This window comes from Cebus imitator, unplaced genomic scaffold (assembly GCF_001604975.1).
Source record: "Cebus imitator isolate Cc_AM_T3 unplaced genomic scaffold, Cebus_imitator-1.0 Scaffold114, whole genome shotgun sequence".
Lineage (NCBI taxonomy): Eukaryota > Metazoa > Chordata > Mammalia > Primates > Cebidae > Cebus > Cebus imitator.
In genome coordinates, this window is record NW_016107429.1 from 2,640,852 (window position 1) to 2,647,199 (window position 6,348).

Here is a 6,348-nt window from a genome sequence, read left to right on the forward strand (position 1 = left end):
TTATTTTGGCATAGCTTCAATTCTATTGTTGCTTATTCAGTAAAGTTTAAAACATGTGTAATGAACATCTTCATATTTAATTATAAAAACATCATAAGATCTTAAATTGAAATTTTATCAGAATGGTAATTCAGTAACAGATTAAAGTTAAATATGTAATAGTTTTAACATTTTGCTGATGGTGTAATAAAATAATTGATGAAATGAGTTAAAATTTAATCCAAATAAAAAGAAAGACACCACTACCTAAGCACAAAACACAAAACTTTCAATATTTTGAGTTATTTCATTGCTGCATCTACAATTTCTAGCGGGTCCATAGAAGTTTGTAAACCCACGTATACCTAAAATTTCTTTGGCAATAAAATGTTTTTCTTTTCATCAAGCACCTTTTGAAATGATTTAACACACCAGAGAGCACTTCTATCCATTCCCAGAAGAAATTCAGCATCTTCTTCAATATTTTATGATCCTCATATTCTTTGCTATTGAGCAGACAATAACAACAAGCTATTCTGAAATCTAACGTGTGCTTTAGTTTTTTTTCTTTCTCACTAAAAGTATGACTAGAAAGCTCAAAATTCTACATTTATAGCTTTTTCAGAGTATATGTACATTTTATTATAGACAACCTGAAATCCATCTGCTATTTACTTAAGACACTATACAAAGAGTTCTTCTTTGTTTAGAATTACTGAAACATTAAGTTTGCTTTGCAGACTGAGGAAGTAGAATTTCTATCATCTCAGAACATGGGTAAAATATCCAAAATGCTTTGTCCTTTTTTTGGCTAGTAGCTTTATAAGGTAATAGATGGAGTATGACATTTAAAAATCTGAAGAGAATGAGAAATTAAGATGATTCTTTAAAAAACAGCACTGAGTTTCAGAATGGTTTATTGTAAATATCATGTCTATATGTTTGTGAAAATACATATATCATATTATATATGTGTAATATATATCATATATAATACATATGTATGCAATTTATAATATGTATATATATATATTTGTACACAAATATCTGTTTACTGAGAACATGCTCAATAGCTGTACTCGCTTATGGATGTGTATTAGATAAGGATAAAACTGTTTCTTAAGAAGCCATTCATTTATTGGTTTTTAGTGCAATAGATACTTGGAATAAATTATTCTAAAATCAAATATTAAGCTCATAATTTGAAAGAAGAAATAGAGGCCATAAAATGACATCAGATGTCTTCTAAATAAATATTAATGATAAAAAGGTGTTTGCAATGCTGGTTCTGCAGCCAGTTTATCTGGATAAATCTCAGTTTCACCACTTACCAGCTGTTGGGTTTTGGATGAGCTACTTAAACTTTCTTCTAAAATTATTCTGTGTTCACATCTGATTCCCTTTTTCTTCCTGGGTATAAAAGAGGTCTACATGTTTTAATCTCTTACAGACTGTAGGAATGAAAGGGATGTGATGAGTTCTGACCAGTGAGCTGAGTGGAAGCAAAGTATGTCCAGTTTGGTTAAGCCACTTCGTAGCTGCTATGAGCTCTCCATGTTTACTCCTTCCTTCCACAGTGACACTAAAAACTAAGAACTGGACATGAGGAGTCACATGCAATGGTCTTTCTTAATTTCTGAACAAATGAGATTTATATGGCTTATTGTTGTGCAGGCTGTACAAGAAGCACGGCAGCAGCATCCAATTCTAGTAAGGGTTTCAGTTCACTTCCGCTCCTGGTGGAAGGTGAAGAAGAGCCAGTATATACAGAGATTACATGGTGAAAGAGATCAGCCTGATCCTTGAGTGAAAATATATGGAGGATAACAACAGCCATGCAATATGAGTAAGAAATAAATCTTGATTGTGTTAAGCTACTGAAAGTTTGAAACTAATTTATAACTTTGCCTAGTATACTCACTGTGTACTATGTAGTTGGGGTGTTTGTCACCCACATTGCCTGTTGAAATTTGATCCCCATGTTGGAGGTGGAAACTAAGGGGAGAAGTTTGGGTCCTAGTGGAAGATCCCTCATAAATGGCGTCTCAGATGAGTTCTTGCTCTTTCTCACAAGAGCTGATTGTTAAAAAGAGCTTGGCACCTATTTGTTCTCTCTCTCTTGCTGCTTCTCTCACCATGTGATCGCCGCACACACTGGATCCCCTTCACCTTCCACCATAGGTAGAAGCAGCCTGAAGCCTTCACCAGAAGCAGATGCTGGTGCCATGCTTCTTGTACAGCCTGCAGAAACATGGCTAAATAAACATCTTCTCTTTATAAAGTACCCAGTCTCAGGTATTCCTTTATAGTAATAAAAATAAACTAAGACACTGTGCCTCGATTTTCCCATCTATAACTGGGATGATAACAGTACCTAGTTATGTGGTTGGTAGTCAGCAAAATTTTATTGAACTAAGGGATTAATACACCTTTGTAATTCATATTAACAACAGCAGTTTATATATCATTTATTTAATTGATTTTAAATTCTAGAACATTTCACATGTCATAAAGTTCAAACAATATACACCGAGTTCACACTTTCTGCAATGCCTACCAACTCAAGTTTTAAAGTCTCAAATTTTACCTTAATATAAAATGGCTCGAATCAGATATATAATATTTTTTCATATAAAATATTACATATTGACAGCAATAGCCCAGTTGCTGATTTATTGATAATATCTTTGACCTTTAGACATTTTTTTTCTATTATACATAAGAAAATATCGACTAGGTAACAGGAAGAAATGAGAAAAGGTAGAGAGACAATAGTGAAGACTGGTAGGTGCTGGAGTACAAAAGGTTATGTGGGATTCTTCTAGAATGCTGATTACAGCTTGATCTTATCAAGCTCTGGCATGGGAGACCACTTGAATTCATCTCCAGCCCTGGGACAGTGAAATAAGAACTTTCTTTTTCTCTTCTGAAATTTTAAGCTCTTTACAGACACACTTTTTACTTAATCTGCATGACATCAGAGAAAGGTATTATTTTCTGTACTTCGCAGATAATGAAAATATACCATAAGCCACAGAAAGAATAGAGTCACTGGTTACCAAAAGCACTGACTCTGTGGGGAAAGGAACTCTAAGGTCTTCATTTCCATTCAGTTGCCCATTTATTGCTAACTCATTTGTAAGCTAGAGACAAATATGAAAAGAACAGTTTTTCAAAGCAGAAAAAAAGAAAACATTTTCTCTGGAGGAGCAAATAATTTTTACATTATTTTCATTTTGCAAAACTTTAGGGAACAATTTGACCAAAGAAAGAAGAAAAAGTGGACTAGCAGATCTCATGTACCAACAATCTCCTGATGGCAGGAGGTCCATTCAGCAGAAATAAAAATGAGAATACAATGTTTCTAATGTATTTAATTTGGAGAAAAACATTTTCATGTTTTTTTAATAAACAAAGTTAATCATATATTTTACTTCTGGTAGAAGAATATTAATTAAATTGATTATGCTCACATTAGAGAACAATATAACATATCACAGTCAAATAACATTTATGTTTATATTCATTATTATAAGCATTAAAAAGAAATAAATAATGTTGTGGCAGATACTACTTTAACAGGCAGAGTCTCCTGTATCTGGAAATTTATCATCTATACTGCTAGAGAGACTTGAGGATATTTTAATAGTACTTAATTAACTAAAATTTAAGAGATTATTGCTTTCAGCCATTTAAAAATTATTAATTGAACATTGACTATCTGCCTGGTGTGTGTTTACTGTTATCCATTAAAAGCTTGTTATTTAATTGGGGAAATCCAAGTCAAGATACAGTAAATACTCAAGAAACTTAGCAAACATTTGAATTAAAAAATGACACCCAGATTGTATTGTGTATTTATAGTATTGTTCATAAAACAATAAGAAAAACTATTAATATCCCCTCCAAAAACACATGGAAAAAATTTTCTATTTTCAAAATTATTAATATTCCCATCAAATAAATGCTATTTGGACCTATCCTATTGGAAGTAAATAAACTATCTTTTATCCAATAATGATATTTATTGAAGAAATGAGTACCCTAATATATTTCCAATGCTATTATAAATAACTAAAAATTTCTGGAGATATATTTTAAACATACCAGAAAGTCTTAAAATTTTACATTCCAGTTAAAACATATATTCGATATTTAGTAATTCATGCTAAATTATCATAAATATTTTCAAAGATGTGAATAAAATAAGCCTCACTGAAAATATATTTATATAAAATATTGAAACAACTAAAATGCTCATATCCATACTACAAACTGATATGATGAAATTCTATTCTGTCCAAAAATGATACAGAGCAATGTGTAAAGACAGGCAAAATGACCATAACTTACATAAAACATGAATGAGATGATTTTTAAAATCTTAGTTCAGTAAAAACTGAGAAAAATCAAAGTCTATGTGGATGAAGGCACCAAAAAGTGAAATGAATAAAATCACATACACTGGACTGTGAAGAAAATCGTGTTTTAGAAAAGCAACTCACACAATATAAGAATTTTTAATTGAAGAAAAATTCACTGGCATAGGTACAGAAATAGCAATAATTATATAGTGTATAGGAAATAAAACAAATCATGATTTAATTTGAATGAAAATGAAAAATTGGAAGGAGAAGGTAAAAGGAGAATATAATTAAGATTATTACAGCTAGCATTTATTGAACTGTACCAAGAATTGTGATAAACACTTTAAATACATTTACTTATTAAAATACATACCACTACTCATTGAGGTAGGTAAGTACTCCTAATCCTGTTTTACAGGACAGAGTGCAGAGAAATGGTTGACTGAGAGTTCTGGAGGCAACTTGCCTTATTTCCTGTTTCAGCTCCTCCACTATTGGCTGTGAAAGCTGGGCAAGTTACATAGCTGCTTTATGAGTCTTATTAAAATAATGATAATAACAGTACCTAGCTCAATGATTGCTATGCAAATTAAATAACTTACATATAATGTTATGATACTGTCTAGCAAATGATGTTATAAAAATTTAATTGCTTTTATTTTTTAAATTTTATTACATATAGTTATTACGAGTACATAATAGTTGCATATATTTATGGAGTACATGTGATGTTTTGTTACAGGCATACAATGTGTAATAATCAAATCAGGGTAATTGGGATATAAATTGATTCTTTAAAATTCTAAGTAGTGTTTGAGGTAACGCCACTAGTAAGTAACTTTCAGAATGGGGACTTGAGGCAAGGTCCATGTGATCACAAAGCCTGGGCTCATGCTGTCCCCTTGGTCCATACCCATAGACTACAGTGAAATGCCTTCTTATACCTTGGAAATAAGGGAAAATGTCTTTTCCTCTGATTCGACACACAATTAAAACAGAAGCATGAGAGAGCTCTTCGAAGAAGAGAGTGGTTTTCAGACCTCAGGCTTCCCATGCCCTGAGAAAGGTTCTGTGTTTTTAAAACCATGTGTTCATCAGCAGAGACTTACCAGCTTTTGAAACTGAAAGAAGACTATCCCAGAGGAAATATGCATGGAAGCACCAAGAAGCACAGAGGGAATCAAAGCCAAATGACTTTAAGTATCCATCTCCATCGGCTGGGTCCTTCGAGGCTTCAGCCTGCTGTGAATAAACATTTCATTCATTCTACAGTTTGATTCCCCTGGTTCTTCTTTGGCTTCTCACTGTGATCTGTCTTCAGAAAAAAGTGCAGTAACCATGGTACACGAATGTGAAAGTCTTTGTAACATATTTTCATTACATTTTCTCGCACATTGATTTTCTGTGACAATCTTGTTAATATGAATAATTTAAGTTGACTACATATTTTATTGTCTAAACCATAGTACTTTAAGAATAAAAGGGAGCCCAATCAATGCCATGGGAAAACAGGCTGTAAACAAACTCTCATGGGAAATTTGGGGTTTATTGTCAGGCTAGGTCAGTATGACTTAATGCCTGAGATTCTAAAATATTCTCTCCATCCTCTCTCCTTCCCCAAATTCAATTTTTCAGCCTATAGACTGTATAGCCTGATAGACTCAGGGTAATAGTGCTTGAATTAAGGTAATGCTTGATAGGATTTAAATGATGGCTGTGTGGTCTTGGATAAGGCACATAATGCTTTAAGCTATAATTTTCCCAGTTTTAAATTGCAAATAATGATACATGTCTGTAGGAATTTATATACAACACACATAGACACACACACACATATTTACATACATATACTGCATATACATACACATACGCATAAATACATTAGTCCAGTGAATACTCAAAAACTAGCAGCTGTTATTGTATTTCATTACTCTAATGCCACTCTCTGAGGCCTCTTGTTAGTCAGGCAGTTGACTTTTCTCAGGCAACAGTGCTCTGTTCA

At 32.6% G+C, this 6,348-nt stretch overlaps 1 long non-coding RNA gene across 1 annotated transcript; it reads left to right on the plus strand.

Annotated features, from left to right (window-relative positions):
• The first annotated feature begins 2,516 nt into the window (after positions 1–2,516).
• On the plus strand, positions 2,517–5,744 carry LOC108311360. The gene is made up of 2 exons (XR_001828153.1): positions 2,517–2,966; positions 5,448–5,744. It is a non-coding gene; the product is annotated as an uncharacterized LOC108311360 (long non-coding RNA).
• Positions 5,745–6,348: the final 604 nt, after the last annotated feature.